The following is a 20816-nucleotide window of genomic DNA, read 5'->3' on the forward strand; positions in this document are numbered from 1 at the left end:
AGCCAAACTCTGGAAGTGGAAACAGTAGGTTTACATGCGGCTGTTCTATGTCAAGACCTAGCATCTACACAAGACACTAATTTTGAGTTAACGATGGACCTACCATAATCTAAACACGGTAAACTTTGTGGCGCAGATAGATTCGTGACCGTGTACTATATTTTCGATAATACGACCTAATAATTACAGTGGTGAAAACTGATTCACCGGTTTCCTGCAGCCAAAACCAAGTACGTATACACTAGAATCACAAATCCGAATATACGTCTGACATAAAAAGGAGTGCCAAAGACGGGAAGGTAACGAACTTCGGAAAGTGTCAAACCAAAGTATGTGTCTTCATCTAGTTCTTCCGTACCGAAGATGATAAAAAAAAACATGCAATTTTCTTAAAAACTGTAAGATATGGAGACTTTGGCAGAAGACAGCCACAAGAAGATTGGTATGAATATATGTGACAATATGTAGACAGCCAATTGAACCCCAATTTTCAATAAGGAGCTCTTTAGACTTCGGATTGGTTTACATTAGTTCTACAAATGCGAATAAAATGTTAATAGCAGCATTTGTCGATAAGCATTTAAGACAAGGGGAAAAAATGTATATTTTTCTCTTCTTAAAAAATGATAAATTTTTCCTAAAAAAAAAAATCATTAAAGTTTTTTCCTCAAAAAAAAGAAAAAATAATAGATTGTTTCTCAAAAAATGATTTCTAAGCCTGATATTTCCGCACATCTTTTTTAGTATTTATATCTTCCGGGTTTGGATTTTATTCCTTGTCTAGTTTATTGCTTCTTTGAGTAAATATTTTTAAGCTTTTTTTTCTGGCCCTTCGGCATCAATTAACATGACTGTCTATCTTAGTATTCCATTCCTTTTTTCCACTATTCAAGTCGATGGAAGATCGACTCTTTCATTCTCTTTTCATTTGGAAATTCTAAAGTACCAATTGGAATCACTTACGGCATCTTGAACTACCCAGCCCCTTCCCTTATAAAAGAATATCGATGATGTATATACAGTAAAGCATAAGAAGAGTTCGGGAATTCAGATTATACAAAATAACAACTGGTATCATAGAACAATCACCGCCTAGAAAAACATCAGTATATTTTTTTTCAGAAAAAAGTCATAGATTTTTTCTCAAAAAATCAAACAGTTCGTGGTAACGAACTGCAGTAAGGAGCGACCCGGCTCAATAGTAAACGAAACTCTAAAAATCGGAATTTTGAAGCTAAAAGATAAATCAAAAGAATCGGACTTTCATGCTGATTTTAAATATATAAGTTTCATCAAATTTAATCTTTGTCATCAAAAGTTACGAGCCTGAGAAAATTTACCTTATTTTGGAAAATAGCAGGAAAACCCTCTAAAAGTCATGGAATCTTAACGAAAATCACACCATCGCATTCAGCGTATAAGAAAACCATTTAGCAAAATTTCAGCTCCTATATACAAAATTGTGGAATTTCGTATTTTTTGCCAGAATACAGATCACGGGTGCGTGTTTATTTGTTGTTTTATTCCCAGGGGTCATCGTATCGACCAAATGGTCCTAGCATGTCGCAAGAGGGCTCATTCTAATGAAAATGAAAAGTTCTAGTGCCCTTTTTAAGTGACCAAAAAATTGGAGGGCACCTAGGCCCCCTTCCATGCTCATTTTTTCCAAAAGTCAACAAATCAAAATTTTGAGATAGCCATTTTGTTCCACATAGTCGAAAACCATAATAAATATGTCTTTGGTGATGACTTACTCCCCCACAGTCCCTGAGGGATGGGCTGCAAGTTACAAACTTTGACCAGTGTTTACATATAGTAATGGTTATTGGGAAGTGTACAGACGTTTTCAGGGGGATTCTTATGGTTTGGGGGGTTATGTTGAGGGGAGGGAGCTATGTGGGAGTATCTTTCCTTGGAGGAATATGTCATGGGGGAAGAGAAATTCAATGAAAAGGGCGCAGGATTTTCTAGCATTACTATAAAAAAAACAATGAAAAAATAAACATGAAAAAGTTTTTTTCAATTGAAAGTAAGGAGTAGCATTAAAACTTAAAACGAACAGAGATTATTAAGCATATGAGGGGCTCTAAAAATATTTTAGCATAAAGAGCGAGGTATTTAGGAGGAGATAAATATATCGCACTTTATGCTAAAGTATTTCTAGTAATTTCAACTACTAATTCTACGGCCTTTCCGATTCAGGGGTCATTCCTAAAGAATTGGGACAAAACTTCAAATTTAGTATAAAGAGCGAGGTATTAACGAGGGGGAAAACCACCTCATATAATAATAAAAATATAAGAATACAAAGTTATTTACGTAAGTTAATTCTTAAGTTACGTATATTTTTTACTAATAAATACGTTCGTCAAAAATTAAAAGTTCTAGTTGCCTTTTTAAGTAACCGAAAAATTGGAGGGCAGCTACGCCTCCTTCCCCACTCCTTATTTCTCAAAAGCCATTTAGCCAAAAAGAGAATTAGTATGCGAATTTCATTTTAATAATTTATGTGCGGAGAGCCAAAATCAAACATGCATTAATTCAAAAACGTTCAGAAATTAAATTTAAAAAAAAATAGTTTTTTTAACTGAAAGTAAGGAGCAACATTAAAACTTAAAACGAACAGAAATTACTCCGTATATGAAATGCGTTTTCCCCTCCGCAATCCCTCACATTTTCCGCTAAAGTTTGACTCTTTGCCACAATTCTAATTTTTAAAACAATTAAAAACTTTAGCGTAAAGATCAAGGGATTGCGGAGGGGAAAACCCGTTTCAATAATTTCTTTTCGTTTTAAGTTTTAATGTCGCTCCTTACTTTCAGTTGAAAAAACTATTTTTTTTTAATTTAATTATTTTTAAGGCTGATATTTCAGCACATCTTTTTTAGTATTGATTTCTTCTGACTTTGAATTTTATTCGGTGTCTAATTTATTGCTTTTTTGAGTAAATATTTTTAAGCTTTGTTTCTTTTTTCTGGCCCTTCGGCATCAACTAACATGACTGTCTACCTTAGTATTCCTTTCCTTTTTTTTTCAGTATTCAAATCGATGGAAGTTCGACTCTTTCATTCCCTTTTCATTAGGAAATTCTAAAGTACCAATTGGAATCACTTATACTTCTAGATTCACTGATTCCTATTAGAGACTTACACCAACGCTGGAGTAATTAAGTTAGGATCAACTCCTCGAAGCCTGGAAACACTGTGCATTACGATTCATTTGTCGCATACTGCTCTTTTATTCCCTTTCATTCTGGAGTATCTGGACTCTTTCATTCCCTTTTCATTTGGAAATTCTGGAGTATCAATTTGAATCACTTATACTTCTAGATTAAACCAAAAAAACAAGTTTTTTTTAAATGAAAGTCAGGAGCGACATTAAAACTTAAAACGAACAGAAATTACTCCGTATATGAAAGAGGCTTTTCCTCCTCAACGCCCCGCTCTTTACGCTAAAGTTATTTACTGTTTGAAAAAGTAGAGTTAAGAGAAAGAGTCAAACTTTAGCGTAAAGAGCGGGGCGTTGAGGAGGAAACGCCCCTTTCATATACAGAGTAATTTCTGTTCGTTTTAAGTTTTAATGTCGCTCCTTACTTTCATTTTAAAAAAACTTTTTTTTTGTTTAATTTCTGAACGTTTTTGAATTAATGCATGTTTTGATCTTGGCTCTCCGCACATAAATAATTAAAACAAAATTTACGTATTAATTTGTTTTGGCTAAATGACTTTTTCATTGTTTTAATCGGAAGATTTTGAGAAAAAAGAAACGAGGGAGGAGGCCTAGTTACCCTCCAATTATTTAATTACTTAAAAAGGCAACTATAATTTTAAATTTTTTACGAACGTTTTCATAAGTAAAAAATATACGTAACTTACGAATTAACTTACATAGCGAACTTCTGTATTCATATATTTTTATTGCGTATATGAGGGGGCTCACCCCTTGTCGATACCTCGCTCTTTACACTAAAGCTTAAATTTTGTCCCAGTTCCTTAAGAATGACCCCTGAATCACAAAGGCCGTAGAATAAGTAGTTGTAATTACTAAAAATACTTTAGCGTAAAGAGCGAGGTATTATGAGGAGGTAAACCCCTCATATGCGTTATAATGTCTGTCCGTTTTCAGTTTTAATGCTGCTCCTCACTCTCAGTAGAAAAAACTTTTCATATTTATTTTTTAATTGTTTTTTAAATAATGCTAGGAAATCCTGCGCCCCCTCCATTGAAAGTGCCTTCCTCCATGAGAAGTTCCTCCATGGAAAGATCCTCCCACGCAACCCCTCAACTCAACTCTCCTTCCCAAACCAAAAAAATACCCCTGAAAACGTCTGTACACTTCCCAGTAACCATTGTTATATGTAAACACAGGTCAAAGCTTGTAACTTGCAGCCCCTCCCACGGGGACTGCGGGGGAGTGATTCGTCCCGAAAGACATAGTTATTTGGTTTTTCGACTATGGTGAATAAAATGGCTATCTCAGAATTTTGATCCGGTGACTTTGGGAAGAAAATGAGTGTGGGAGGTGGCCTAGGTATCCTCCAATTTTTTTGGTAACTTAAAAAGGGCACTAGAAATTTTAATTTCCGTTAGAATGAGCCCTTTTGCGACATTCTAGGGCCACTCAGTCGATAAGATAACCCCTGGAATAAAAAACAACAACAAATAAACACGCATCCATGATTTGTCTTCTGGCAAAAAATGCGAAATTCCACAAATTTGTAGATAGGAGCTTGAAACTTTTACAATAGGGTTCTCTGATACGCTGAATCTGATGGTGTGATTTTGTTAAGATCGTATGACTTTTGGCGGGTGTTTTCCCCTATTTTCTAAAATGAGGCAAATTTTCTCAGGCTCGTAACTTTTGATGGGTAAGACTAATCTTGATGAAGCTTACATATTTAAAATCAGCATTAAAATATAATTCTTTTGATGTAACTATTGGTATCAAAATTCCATTTTTTAGAGTTTGGTTACTATTGAGCCGGGTCGCTCCTTTCTACAGTTTGTTACTACGAACTGTTTGATTTACTGATACTTTGAGCTATTTTTTTTTTTCACTTTACTATCAACATTGGAATTTCCAAATTAAAGGTATTGCGAGGGGATGAGACAATACGAAGAAATTTCCTATCAATCTGATTCACATAATGTAACCTGATTCGAAAAGGAAACAGGTAACAACCACTTGAACGACCCATCCCCTTCCCTTATAAAAGAATATCGATGATATATAGACAGTCAAGCTTAAGAGGAGTAAGGGAATTCAGATTATACAAAAAAGAACTGGCATCATAGAACATTCACCGCTGGTAATAGCAGTAATAATAATGCTGTCCCAAAACGAAAGGGCATATGCCAGTTTGTTTTTTTCGATGAGTCTACAAATTGATTAAATTTGTCTTGTGATTTCTTAACTATTGGTTTTATTTGCAAAGGCGTATTTACATCATTGAACATATGCGATGGAAATTATGATCGGACAAAAAATAATCCAGAACCTTTTAACTCAAATTCAACCTGATGGGGTTTTACATGCATATTAATGAGAAGGGTCACTACCCGGTGCTTGCTGGAATTTTAAAGTTTTTTCGTAGATAAAACATTTTTTTCAAAACCTTTACCAGTTATATTTGCTTAAAATTACGAAATTATCTATGGAAAATTACAAAAATTAAAATTTCGAAAAGACGAGGTGTTATTTACACCATGTGAAATTACATCATATCCGTCACGTTTGGTGTGATCAGGACAGCAAATTATACAAAAAAAAACTTTAATAACAATGGCAGTCACACAAGAAGAAAGGAAAGAAGATCCGTAACATGGGTCCGAAGGATCGCAGCAATTCCGATCACTTTGGGTTCTGAACCCCCTTCAGGTTTAAACAGACTGAATATATAGATATGAATATCCTTTTAAGGAAGGTGAAATATAGGCAATAGCATACTTAATGTACGGCCGTCAGTGATTCCACTGACCACGAGTTTCTTACGCAACGAAAATACAGATTTCCGCCTACTGCTAGTCAAGCCTAATATCTACTATCACTATAAAATATCTACTATCAGTAGTCAAGCCTAATATCTACCTATAGTAGTTTTTCACGTCAGTTGTTCATACTGTTGTAGGCTGAATTGCTGTGTAGAAGCAAACCTATATTATTTCTATATTGATTTAGAGAATAAATACTTGAACTTTGAGCATCCAATGAGCCTGTCAAACAGTTCGTGGTAACGAACTGCAGTAAGGAGCGACCCGGCTCAATAGTAACCAAAACTCTAAAAAATGGAATCTAAAAAATGGAAACCTATCAAAAGTTACGAGCCTGAGAAACTTTGCCTCATTTTAGAAACCATCCCCTAACAGTCATACAATATTAACGAAAATCACACCATCAGATTCAGCATATCAGAGAACCTTATTGTAGAAGTTTCAAACTCCTATCAACAAAAATGTGGAATTTCGCATTTTTTGCCAGAAGATAAATCATGGATGCGTGTTTATTTGTTTTTTTGTTTTTTTTTCCCAGGGGTGATCGTATCGACCCAGTCGTCCTAGAATGTCGCAAGAGGGCTCATTCTAACGAAAATTAAAAGTTCTAGTGCCCTTTTTAAGTGACCAAAAAAATTGGAGGGCACCTAGGCCCCCTCCCACGCTCATGTTTTCCCAAAAGTCACCGGATAAAAATTCTGAGATAGCCATTTTATTCACCATAGTCAAAAAACCTAATAAATATGTCTTTGGGGACGACTTACCACCCCGCAGTCTCCCTGGGAGGGGTTGCAAGTTACAAACTTTGACCTGTGTTTACATATAGTAATGGTTACTGGGAAGTGTACGGACTTTTCAGGGGAATTTTTTTTTGGTTTGGGAGGGAGAGTTGAGGTGGGGTTATGCAGGAGGATCTTCCCCTGGAAAAACTTCTCATGGGGAAGAGACTTTCAATGAAGGGGGCGCAGTATTTTTTTGCATTATTTAAAAAAACAAGGAAAAAATAAATATGAGAAGTTTTTTCTACTGAAAGTGAGGAGCAGCATTAAAACTTAAAACGAGGAAAAATTATTGCGCATATGAGGGGTTTACCTCCTCGTAATACCTCGCTCTTTACGCGAAAGTATTTTTAGTAATTTCAACTAATTATTCTACGGCCTTTGTGATTCAAGGGCCATTCTTAAGAAATTGGGACAGGATTTAAGCTTTAGTGTTAAGAGCGAGGTATCGACGAGGGGTGAACTCCCACATATACGCAATAAAAATATACGAATATAGAAGTTCGTTACGTAAGAAAGAAAGAAAGAAAGAAAGAAATTTTATTTGAGCCCTACGGCCATACACAACATGATTTAATAATACAACACTGCACAGAATACACACTCAATATAAAACAATACTTATTTTCATTCACTCGGGCTCGACTGATCCTCTCCCGCCTTTTCCACATATCGTGCCATTTTGCATATGGTTCCAGGCATCGAAGACCTCAGGATATCAGAAAGCAGCAGCAACCGATGGTCCCCCCAAATTTCATCCCTAAGACTTTCAAGCTCCTGGCACTCCATGAGGAAATGGGCTAAATTATTATCCTCTTTTCCGCAATACCCACACTTACCATTTGTACCCTTATTTTTTTTTGAATTTCTGTCCCCCTATGTACTGGAAGGCAATTTCCCCTCAACTGGATCCATGATTTTAAATATCTAAAAGGTAAATTTACCTTAAAATAATATTCTTCCCCAAAAATTTCTTTTACTTTACTATATTCCTTCAGTTTTTCCGACGAACGTACTAAACAACCCCACTCTTGTATCTCTTGGTCTTTCAATCTCAGCATAATTTCTGGAAGGCATTGTGTGTTTCCGGGTCCGTTTCCTTCCATCCACAAATAAGACAAGCCTAGTTTGTCAAGAGATTTGTTGATTTGTTGAGTCCAAGTAGTTTTCCTATTAATTCGAAGCAAATCATTATAAGCTTGTTTAGCCAATCGGTCCTCAGGAAGTTGGGTTAATATCAGCCAAAACTTAAGTACTTGATAAAGCCGGTGCAATTTCAGTGAGAAGATGCTGAAGTCTCCTTTGATTAGCTGGTTATGTGTTGTCTGGTGCAGCCCAAAGAGTCTTTTGTAGTATCTAAACTGGACTGATTCTAGCTTCTCCGCGGCCTCCAGGCCCCATAGCTCGGCTCCGTAATGGATTGCCGGTTTAATTTTAGAATCAAATATTTGCTTAAACATTTTTAATGACTTCGACTTTTTCACTAGGTCATTACGTAATATTGAACCCACTGCTGTTTTCCCTCGCATTGACATTTCGCTCACATGTTCCTTCCAACTGCAGTTAGGTGTCAGGGTAAATCCCAAATATTTCGCCTTTTCCACTACCTTAATCTCTTGTTCTTTGAACCGAAATTTCTCGTTCTCGACCAAATTCCTTCTTCCTCCTTTATTGAAGATCATTATCTCCGTCTTCCCGAGGTTTAGACGTAATTTCTTCGATTCAAGGTATTCTGCCATCAGGTCAATTAAAATTTGTAGTTCACGAGCTGTTTTCGCTACTAATGCCATGTCGTCGGCGAACAGCAGAGCCGAAATCGTTCTGTTGCCGAGCTTAACGGTTGGGGCCCATCTTTTCTCCAAGAATTCTATAATGTCGTTTACGAATATTCCGAATAGCCGAGGTGATAGGGCCCTTCCTTGTTTAACACCTCTTGTCTGTTCAAATATCCTTGAATCTCCTTTTCCAAACACTCTAACGACTGCTTTTGTACTTCCATACATATTAGCTACCAGCTGTGCAAAATGACCTGGTAGTCCAATTTTAATTTATTCCATTATCAGTAATTCCCTATCCACGCTATCGAAAGCTTTTTGGAGGTCTAAAAAAGCCACGTAAAATTTATTTTTTCCTTTTCCATATTTTTCAGAGAGGGCATGCAGTACAAATATTCTGTCCGCTGTATTGTATCCGGCCCGGAAGCCTCCTTGCTCTTCTTTAATTTTTTTGTACACTTCAAGCCATTTTGACAGTCTAACATCAATAATTTTCCCAAATATTTTACTCATTGGAGTGTTCCTCCACATTTCCCTTTTTGAAAAGCGGCAAAATTACTGACGTCTTCCATGCTTCGGGCCATTTACATGTGCTAAGATTTGCATTGAAGATGAGGACCATTATGGGAATGAATGACAGTGCGAACTTCTTATAAACCATAATAGGGATTCCATCCAGCCCCGGCGCTGTGCCCCCTTTCTGATTCTTCAAAATGTTTTTTATTTCCTCCTCCTTTGTTTCCTCCAGCAAACTGTAGTCATGCTCTTGGAGCGGAAAACAAGTTCCCTCCGTCGGGATAGAGTTTAGCACTCCAAGAGGTGCTGTATCGTTTCCTATTTCAAAATATTGTGGCCATGTTTCTGGTTCTGGTCATTTTTGTTGGGTAGATTTTCTTTTCTTAGGGTTTTGAATTTTCCTCCAAAATACTTTCATGTCATTCATTTTAAAACTCTCCGATAATAGTTTTATATCCCTTATTTCCGCTTCTCTTTTTTTCTGTTTCAATAACTGTTTATAATTTGCCGGATAGCTTTCATCTGGAGAACTACTGTCACTTTTAGGGGACTCTCTTTGAGGGCCTTCACTTTTTCTACTAATTGCATCAATTCTTTTTTCCTTACTAAACATTCATCATCAAAAAATTCCTTTCGTTCGCTCTTAGGGGACACTTTAGGCGTTATTTCATGAATAATTCCGTTTAGCCCGTCGATCATCTGATCGACTGGTAATTTACCTTCTTTCAAGACCTTCAGTTCCTCTTGAACCTTCTTATCAAGTAATTTTTCTTCTATTTTGTGTATTTCGGATTTCGACATTTCTCTTTTTAAAATTTCTTTTCTCTGGAAATTTCCTCTATGCTGTGTTTGTAGAGCATTCGTCGGAAAATTTTGCAAGATTTCTATTAAAACTGGGAAATGATTTGAACCTACAAAGGGGAGAACTTCTACATTTCTAACATCCATCGCGAGGGAAACGTCCACCAGTACATAATAAATAACACTCCCTTTCGCACCCGTAAAACACGTAAAGTCCACCTTACCCTTATCATTCCCAAACCTCCCATTCCCTATAACTAGCCCATTTTCTCTACAAAGATCCAAAAGCCTTTTACCCCAAATATTCAACTTCCTACCTTCATCCATGTTACTTCTTGTAATCCCGTAAGCCTTAGGAGCTGGAACCACTTCCTCACAAATCACTGTATCCACTACTTCTTCTTTCACGCTGGTGTACGCGTTAAAGTCTCCCAATAGCGTTAAACTATGGTCATGGTATTTAAATTTCATTTCTTCAATCTCTTTTTCCGTATATTTTTTACAAATGAAAATGTTCGTAAAACAATTAAAAGTTCTAGTTGCCTTTTTAAGTAATCAAAAAATTAGAGGGCAGCTAGGATTCCTCCCTCTCTGCTTTTTTCTCAAAATCTTCCGATTAAAACTATGAGAAAGCCATTTAGCCAAAAAGAAAATTAATATGTAAATTTCGTTTTAATTATTTATGTGAGGAAGCCAAGATCAAAACATGCATGAATTAAAAAACGTCCAGAATTTAAATAAAAAAAATAAGTTTTTTAAATGAAAGTAAGGAGCGACATTAAAACTTAAAACGAAAAGAAATTACTCCGTATATGAAAGGGGCTTTTCTTCCTCAACGCCCCGCTCTTTACGCTAAAGTTTTTTCATTTTAAAAAAAGTAGAGCTAAGAGAAAGAGTCAAACTTTAGCGTACAGAGGGAGGCGTTGAGGAAGAAAAGCCCCTTTCATATACGGAGTAATTTCTGTTCGTTTTAAGTTTTAATGTCGCTCCTTACTTTCGTTTAAAAGAACTTGTTTTTTTAATTTAATCTTAAGATAAAACGCAGGCTAACCAGCCACTTTTCAGACACCCGTTTCCACAATTATCAAATAATGTCAGGTACGTCTATGATATAGCCCCTACTGCTCAACTTGTTCAATCATTGACGCAATATAGAACCGATTTTTTTGGTTATTTTCTTTCAGCTTAGCGTGAGACAGGACAGAGAAGTAACAGAATAGATGGAAAATATATCATCTGGGCTGTATATTTGCACATTGAAGGGGAAGGGGAAGTATTTAGAAAATGTGAAGTTAGAAAATAATTCTTACTTCATAATATACAGAACAATTGTGCTTAACACATTTGGCATTCAAACCCACTATAGAGACTATAGTGGCTATTTCTGGTTTCCTAATAGACATTATATCAACGATGGAGTAATTAGAGGATCAACTCCTCGAAGCCTGGAGGCACTATGTACCATTCATTTGTCGCATACGGGGGAACTAGCTTAAGTGGATTGCAAATTTAATGCAATTTCTGGACAAAACAAACATACACCTTGCTCAGGCCTCTTCCTATTTTCAGATTCATGTCCACTTCTAGTTTAAACTTCATTCGGGTTTTGTTTCAGCATTAGAGCTGGCTATACAAATCAGAACTAGAAAACAAACAGCAATTGCATGAGGGGGCTGAAATGTTTTCTCCCTTTTCTTAACAAAGCGCCTATTTCTAATTCTAGGAACAATGAGCTCCCTAGTTACATTCATAAAAGAAGAGTAGCATATTTAAATTTTAAAATTACAACTATGCTTAGAACAACCCTTTTTAAGTTGTTTGATTAAAACTAGAAGAGAAAATCGACGAGCACAGAGAAAACAAGGTCAATTTGAATGCTGCTTAAAAATTCTACCATCGTTTTCTGATGCCGTATGTTACTAGAGCTTTTCTATATTTTTACCGAAAGCTTTCAGTTTTACCGGAAATTCTGCGAAGAGACCATCCCAAGACCTCAGATTCTACAAAAGGCTTAGCTAGACTTATCATGTATATCAACGATCGCCATACAGCATGAAAAAACGCTTAACTAAAGGCTTGTACTGCAATTATATAGCATCAAACCAACTTGCATTTTCAATTAACATAAAGTCGGCTCCAAGGCCTTAGCGGTAATGTTTGGGTCTGATATCCTTCTCCACCCCCCCCCCTAAAAAAGGAACAAGATATTTGGAAGTTTTCCATAATTTTCCTTTTCTACTGATTGAGTCAGTTTCGGTACCCTCATAAAAGGGAACACCCTAAAAAACAAGAGCTAAGAGCTCATATGGCACTTGTGACGAAGCGAGAAAAGCTAAGAGCCAAGAGATCATATGGTATGAGCTCTAACAAAATTTTATGAATCAATAGATTGATTTAAAAAGGAAATTAAGAGGCTTAATGCCAGTCAAGATTTCAAATAAGAGCTCTGAGTCACTAAGTCCTTCTAAATATCAAAATTCATTAAGATCCAATCACCCACTCGTAAGTTATAAATACCTAATTTTTTCTAATTTTTCCTCTCCCTTTTGCCCCCCAGATGGTCGAATCTGGGAAAACGACTTTATCAAGTCAAATTGCGCAGCTCCCTGACACGCCTACCAATTTTCATCGCTCTAGCACGTCCAGAAGCACCGAACTCGCCAAATCACTGAACCCATCCCCCCAACTCCCCCAAAGAGAGTGAATCCAGTACAATTCTGTCAATCACGTATCAAGGGCATTTGTTTATTCTATCCACCAAGCTTCATCCCGATTCCTACACTCCAAGTGTTTTTCCACGATTTCCCCCTCCAAATCCCCACAATGTCAAAAGATCTGGTCGGGATCGGGAGTTACGAGGTCCTTCTAAATATGAAGTTTCATGAAGATCCGATCACTCGTTCGTAAGTTAAAAATACTTCATTTTTCTTATTTTTCAGAATTACCCCCCCCCCCCCCCGCAATTGAGCGGATCTGTTCCAATTATGTAAATCACGTATGCAAGACTTCTGCTTATTTTTCCAACCAAGTTTCATCCCAATCCCTCCAATCTAAGTGTTTCCCATCATTTTAGGTTTCCCCACCCCAAACTTCCCCCAATGTCACCAGATCCGGTCAGGATTTAAAATAAGAGCTTTGAGACACGATATCCTTCTAAAAATCAAATTTCATGGAGATCCAATCACCCGTTCGTAAGTTAAAAATACCTCATTTTTTCTAATTTTTCAGAATTAGCCCCCCCCCCCAGCTACCCCAAAGAGAGCGGATCCGTTCTGGTTATGTCAATCATGTATCTAGGACTCGTGTTTTTTTTCACCAAGTTTCATCCCGATCCCTCCACTCTAAGTGTTTTCCAATTTTTAGGTTTCTCCCTCCCAAATCCCCCCCCCAATGTCACCAGATCCGGTCGGGCTTAAAATAAGAGCTCTGAGCCACGATATCCTTCTAAATATCAAATTTCATTGAGATCCGATCACCCGTTCGTAAGTTAAAAATACCTCAATTTCTTTTAGAAATACCCCCCACCCCCAACTACCCAGAAGAGAACGGATCCGTTCCGTTTATGTCAATTATCTATCTAGGACTTGTTTTTATTTTTCCCACCATGTTTCATCCCGATCCCTCTACTCTAAGTGTTTTCCAAGTTTTAGGTTTCCCCCTCCCAATTCCCCGCCCCCATCACCAGATCCGGTCGGGATTTAAAATAAGAGCTCTAAGACACGATATCCTTCTAAACATCAAATTTCATTGAGATCCGATCACCCGTTCGTAAGTTGAAAATACCTCATTTTTCTAATTTTTAAGAATTACTCCCCCCCCCCAACTAACCCAAAGAGAGCAAATCAGTTCCGATTATGTCAATCATGTATCTGGGACTTGCGCTTATTTTTCCCATCAAGTTTCATCCCGATCCCTCCACTCTAAGTGTTTTCCAAGATTTTAGGCTTCCCCCCTCGAACTCCCCCAATGTCATCAGACCCAGTCGAGATTTAAAATAAGAGCTCTGAGACACAATATCATTCCAAACATCAAATTTCATTAAGATCCAATCACCCGCTCATAAGTTAGAAATACTTCATTTTTTCTATTTTTTCCGAATTAACCGGCCCCCACTCCCCCCCCCCCAGATGGTCAAATCGGGAAAATAACTATTTCCAATTTAATTTGGTCCGGTCCCTGATACGCTTGCCAAATTTTATCGTCCTAGCTTACCTGGAAGTGCCTAAAGTAGCAAAACCGGGACTTTAGGTTTTCCCCCTCCAACTCCCCCCAATGTCATCAGATCCGGTAGGGATTTAAAATAAAAAGCTCTGAGATACAATATCATTCCAAACATCAAATTTCATTAAGATCCAATTACCCGCTGATAAGTTAAAAATACTTCATTTTTTCTATTTTTCGCGAATTAACCGGACCCCCACTCCCCCCCAGATGGTAAAATCGGGAAAACGACTATTTCTAATTTAATCTGGTCCGGTCCCTGATACGCTTGCCAAATTTCATCGTCCATGCTTACCTGGAAGTGCCTAAAGTAGCAAAACCGGGACCGACAGACAGACCGACAGAATTGGCGACTGCTATATGTCACTTGGTTAATACCAAGTGCCATAAAAAGAAATCTTAGTATCAAGATAAAAAAGATAAGAAACAGTTCTCTTCTCTTGTTAAATGATGGATAAAGTGTTCTGAGTCTTAACCTCCGTCTTCTATTGTTTCGTGGAAAAAAATCCAAAAAATTGGAGCTTATCCTTTGCTCCTTTCTAAGTGGTTACGCTAAAAAGTAGGCCTACGGCAAAAAATCAACTTTTGAACTAAGACAGATATATTTTTTTTTTCGACGGCATTCGATAGCTCTTGATGAGCTGATTAAAGTGTATGTCATCCATTTTTTGGTAAAAAAATTTCTTCATGAGATATACCAGTTTGATAGTTTCAAGGGTAAACTATCAAACTGGTAAACTATCATGGTAAGTCCAATTTGGTTCCAGTGGTAAGACATGCAGGGGAATTGTAAATAATAATCGTCTGTTAGGCCACAATCATCTTCAGTGAAGAAGGGCTCGTAACTTTTAGTAGTAAATACGTTCTGAGACCATACTGGCTATGCATGACGTATGAAAACAAAGAAAGGAAATGAAAAAGAAAGGGAAAAAAAAGAAACAAAGGAGAAACAACAGCAAAATCTAACCTTTATAAGTGGACTACACGAGCTTTTGCTGTTGTTTCTTTTTTTTAGCACTGAGGACGACTTGGTGGAGGTCCTTGTCGAAATATCTGCTTGTTTTTCATGTTTTTCTACTGGCTGATAAAATCCTCGTTTTTTCATCTATTTGTTTTTTCTCTTTTCATTTTTTATTTCCTTTCTTTGTATTCATACGTAACTTTTGCTAGTTGGTGTAGCCTACCCATACTCACTGTAACCTAGAATTAAGCGGTTACGCAACGGATACAAACGATAACGTAAAACAATGAGGTAGTTTCGTAATAATTAGCGTCACCTTTGGTATTTTAATCCTAAAAAATTACGGATAGCTTTATAATACCAACTAGATTATATAAGATATTGTTCCAAGTTTTCATCCGTCACGATGTCTACGATTTAAAAGGATAAAGTTCAACTGGCTGCAAAGTCAATTTAGTCTCTTCTTTCAATATTCTTTTGTTATTGTTATTATTTCAACGCTGAGGAATAGCCGTTGATCATGTGATTACTGATCGCGTTCTTCTTTGAACATAACGTTTTAAAAGCTTCGATCGGCTGACAACTTCAGCGTTTAACCGATAGCAAAGAAACAAAACCAAAGTGTTGCTCTCGCAACACTTTATTCGGCAAAGCCAGTGAAAGGTTGCCACAACAGTTCACGTTGCTCAGGCAACGTAGGTCTAGTTCTTATTGTATTTATTCTTATAGTATTTCAAACAGGAGGCTGTATGAAAAATATGGTTCAATCCAACTCTCTAGGGCTATAATGAAAGAAAGTTTTAGATGGTTAGGGCACCATCTGCGGAGGAAGCATTACAGATTGCCGAAGATTGTCATTTTAAGCCAACCGTCTAGGGCTAAACAGAAAGCAGGTCGTCCTTGTCTGAAGTGGGAGGAAGTCATATGGAAAGATTTAAGGGAAATAGAACTTCTTGGGAGGGTGTAAAGAGGGGGGCTTTGAACAAATTGGGATGGAGGAGGAGCGTGCATAGCTGTGTTGGCCTCAGGTGGCTTGGTGCTGCGGTGAGTTGTTGCCTTGTTGGTAGTAGTAGCAGTAGTAGTCTTGTGAAAATTGTGTTTGCTCTTGAGGCTCTGTATTTCAATTTTATTCTCAGAATGACAATTAACTCAGAATTCCGCAATCTTTCAAAACAAGCTGATAGCTGTTAGAAGTTACTACTGAAATACCTTCTGTATTTTTGTAATTCTGTATTTCTCGCTACTATAATTACAAACCTGAAAAAAAACCTGAACACTAAGATTGATTAAAATATAGCATACTGTTTTGTTTTTTTTTTTTGCGTTATTACAGACACGTTGTAGTCTTTGTGTCAGAATTGTCGTCAGTAACTAAGAACCGGTTCTCATTAAATCCAGGTCTTCAATACCGTGGCTGGTATTCCTTAGGGTCTTAGTCGGGCAGTGATTTTGCTAAATTTGGGATCCAAAGGTATCTTACCTTGGGGCAGCAGCTTGCTCCCTTAGGAAATCAAACACATTAAATTAGTGTTCCAACTTTCTTTTTTATTTGGTTCTGAATTTTGGCTCCAATTTACGAAAATATTAGGGGGAAAGTATTTCAAAATAAGAAGACACCGAAAAGGATTTTTTTTTTCTTAAATCTATAATGTGCAAATTAAACTTCTTTTCCGTAGTATGTTAGTAAAATAGCGTATTTGCAGTCAATCATGTCTTTCTTTCAGCTTTACAGTATATTCTTTGGAGCATGGGCATCGTTTGCTGGAGTGGAAGGTATTATGATTATCTCTACTTTATTAGTTACACTTATGTGCTGCATTTACAACGCAAGAGAGAGACATACATTGAGAGGAAGAGAGAGAAGGAAAGATGAGAGCAAAAGATTGTGAGAAAAATAGAGACAGATATATAAAGAGAAAAGAGTATACCATAGTCAGATTCCATGTTATACAAAGGTTTCAGGCTCAGCTTAGATTGGGATTTTCTATTCCTAGCGAAAATTAAGGTCGAACAATCTTCCAAACGTAGAACTATCACTATCAATAAATAAATTAAATCCGAAATGAACAGAGATTACAATAAATAGCCGAGTCAAACTCAAAACGAACAAAAATTAACATGAGTGAGGCTGATAATCCCCATGCCTTGTCAAGACCAGAACACAATTTGTACTTTACTGAAAAAAAAAAAAAATGACCGTGGATTTTCAGTCAAATTGAAGTATACTCATTAAGGCTTTTATAATTTTCATTTATGATGTTAAGAAAGGTGAAAACATTTCAAACTTACTTTCATTTTAGTAAAGCGTAAATGATCAATATGAATCTTAAAAAGAGCACTAGAAAATTGGATTCCCAATCAAATAAGCCCTCTCCCAAGCTCATAAAATCACCTTTTCTATATATATACCTTATATACCCCCAAGGCTGTATACCCTGAAAGATGTAGCTAGGAGGGGGTTGTCATCCTTAAAGACATAATTTCCAGACTTCTTAATGACGTTGAACAAAATGGCAATCTCAAAATTTTGATTTAATGTGTCAAATATACACTTTTGGCTCTTAGAATAAGGCAGCTATCAGCAGTAGTGTAAAAATAAAAGTAAACAGCTAAAAAACTAAACGGCTCGGAAATCGATTTCCATAAACAGAAGAAGGAGAAACAATCAAGGTGTAGGATTTCGATACAGTACAGAAATGGTTAAAGTTCCAAATCACGAACCATATACTACTTCAAGATCAGTTTATTATGATATTTTACTAGTTCCAAGGTTTAGCTAGCGCTAACTCGGAGCCAATCAGAATTTTCCATACGACCCTATGAAAAATGTTGGCTCAAATTAGCGTTAGCTAAAACTCGGTATTAGAAATATCTGATTTTGAATAGGTTTTCAATAAGTCAAAAAAATTCCGATGAGGCCATCTTTAGATAAAATTAAAAAAAAAAAGTTTTTTTTTAAATGAAAGTAAAGAGCAACATTAAAACTATATATATATATATATATATATATATATATATATATATATATATATATATATATATATATATATATATATATATATATATATATATATTTATCTATATTCACAGGTGGGACACATTCTTCGCTGTCCCATTGTCTGTGCAAATAAATAGATTGTCAGGTTTACCGACTCTTGAACATGCAACATATAATTTTCCATGGGAAAACAATCCGTATTATAATATCTATACCGCATTTTTCTAATGATTGTCCTTAAGATTTGTTGATGGTGATTGCTAATCAAATATTCCCTGTATCCCAGTCGTCATTTATATATCCCCCCTGTGCCCTTTCAGCGTCCCTGTTGTAGTTTTGTCACTGTGTCCCGGTCGTCATTTATATTCCCTGTATCCCTGTCGTTATTTGTGTCCCGGTGTCCCAGTCTGTAATTTCTCTTTGATTGTCCCGGTCGTCATTTATATACCTTGTATCCCGTTGTCCCGGTCTATAACGTCATAAAGTCTTCAATGGCTCTGGTGGTGCAGCCAGTTGAGGAAGTTTAACTTTTCCTGAGGCGCAACACATTCCCATTGTTGCACCATTAAATTTCAAGGCCTTGGAATAGGGACAAATTTTAGACATAATCCCGATTTGAACACATCTACTAAAGCTATAATAATCGACTGGGCTTTACCTGAATGCTAGGCGAAAATTTTCACGTTGCTCTTGTGATTCCTCGGTTCGCTTTCTTATGACATTATCTCTTTGAGTCGCAAGCTTGTTTTCACGTTGTTCTTGTGATTCCTCGGCACGCTTTCTTTTGGCATTATCTCTTTGAGCCGCAAGCCTGTTTTCACGTTGTTCTTGTGATTCCTCGGCATGATTTTTTAGGTAATTTCTCTTTGAGCCTCAAGCCTGTTTTCAAGTTGTTCTTGTGATTCCTCGGCACGATTTTTTTGGTATTATCTCTTTGAGCCGGGAGCCTGTTTTCACGTTGTTCTTGTGATTCTTCGACACGATTTTTTTTGGTAATTTCTCTTTGAGGCGCAAGCCTCTTTTCACGTTGTTCTTGTGATTCCTCGACACGCTTTCTTTTCTTAATTTCTCTTTTAGCCGCAAGCCTTTTGGCATTAACTCTTTGAGCCGCTTCCTTGGTTGTTTCTTCCACCATTGTAGGATTTATACTAAAATTTCTCTTTGAATTAACTCTTTGAGCAGCTTCCTCGGCTGTGTCTTCTGTCACTGTAGGATTTATACTAAAATTTATCTTTGAATCGCCCCCTTATATACTTTTAATGACGTCATTCATAGTCTTCTCATTCCCATGATTCCAACGGATCTGCCTTTTCAATTTAAAAGATTGCAATTCCCAATTCAATTAGCATTTGCAATCATCATCAATAAAGCTCATGGGCAATCATTAGAAAAATATGGTATATATCTAAATACGGATTATTTTTCCCATGGATAATTATATGTTTCATGTTTAAGAGTCGGTAAACCTTACAATCTATTTATATGCACACATAGTGGGACAGCGAAGAATGTTGTATATCCGCAAGTTTTACGCAGTTAAAAATTAGTACCTTTCATACATTTTGCTGGGGCGCGCAAAGCTACAGCAAGGTGTGGCAGGGGTGTTACAGCCTGTTGCAGCGGTGTGAAAAAAAAATACTGACACCACACTTGTTGCTGGGGAACGCAGCGTGGGGGAGGTCTTTTCCTCTTTCTCTTTATTTCCTTTCTTCCTTCATCAGTTATGATTCTTTTGTAATTGAGTAGCGTGATATGAACGTCGTTTTAATTAGCTGAGGTTGATAACCTCGCTTGCCCTTCCAAGCTTATTACCTTACTTTGCAGGCAAATGGCGAATAGTGTTTCTTTTCTTTTTTTTGTAAATGCATATCTCATAATAAAATAATTTATTATTCTAACAAAACTTCAAATTCAGGCTGGAGAGGTCGATGTGAACTAATGTCATTATTTTTAGTTATTTCATTGCTTGGAGCTTTTATGGAATGTTGAACGTCGACTTGTTCCCCGTCTTGTCTTTTGTCTTGAAGATAGTTTTCTTAAAGCCTGTAGCTGTTCCAGAGATCTATGAGCTCTTAATGTTTACTACAATTGGATTTTCTAGGTATTTGTGACTAATAAAATAATTTATTATTCAAACAGGACTTGCATCTTTAGGCTGGATACCCAAAAGTATGAAAATAAAGGAACCATAAAATACAATCAATAATTTAATGCCGGTTAAAATTCCTATAAACACTGAATAAAGAACACAATAATCTTGGATTATGGATATTCTACAAAGAAGATAAATATTGAGTAATGCAAACAGAAACAGATATATTAAATCTATTAAATATAGTATTGAATAATGTGTATATACATGTAAGCAATCAGAAAACCAATAATCTAAGGGGTAGTAGAGGATCCAATTATGGAACTTTTGGAATGTTACTAGACTGAAAATAAGCAGAAATGTCCATAGAAACGGTGGTATTATATTTTGCAATATCACAGTATAGCTTAATAGCATTAATAGACAGGCGCTTTGCAACATGTGCAGAATGATCTCAATGACAAGAAGATTTCCTATCTTATGTTTAGACAATGGCTTGAATATATCAACGGTCATCTTTGCTTGTATTTATTTAAACTACTTTGCATTGTAATATCACATCATATTCCTTAGATTATCTTGATGATAGACCAGAAAGAATCCTTGCATAGTTTTGTCTTATGAATCATAAGTATTTTGTGGGCACATGAAATGGAATTGATTGCATAAGGAATAATTTCTCC

At 36.5% G+C, this 20816-nt stretch overlaps 1 protein-coding gene across 3 annotated transcripts in view; it reads left to right on the plus strand.

Moving 5' to 3' along the window:
- The window catches only part of LOC136028948 (uncharacterized), a 48902-nt gene extending 28725 nt beyond the window's left edge, over positions 1 to 20177 (plus strand). For all 3 annotated transcript variants that reach the window (XM_065706945.1, XM_065706944.1, XM_065706946.1), the window contains 2 exons: positions 16768 to 16816; positions 19996 to 20177. The gene's annotated coding sequence lies outside the window, so the exon portion shown is untranslated. The remainder of the gene's footprint in view (positions 1 to 16767; positions 16817 to 19995) is intronic.
- The last annotated feature ends 639 nt before the right edge of the window (positions 20178 to 20816 follow it).

This window comes from Artemia franciscana, chromosome 7, assembly GCF_032884065.1.
Source record: "Artemia franciscana chromosome 7, ASM3288406v1, whole genome shotgun sequence".
Lineage (NCBI taxonomy): Eukaryota > Metazoa > Arthropoda > Branchiopoda > Anostraca > Artemiidae > Artemia > Artemia franciscana.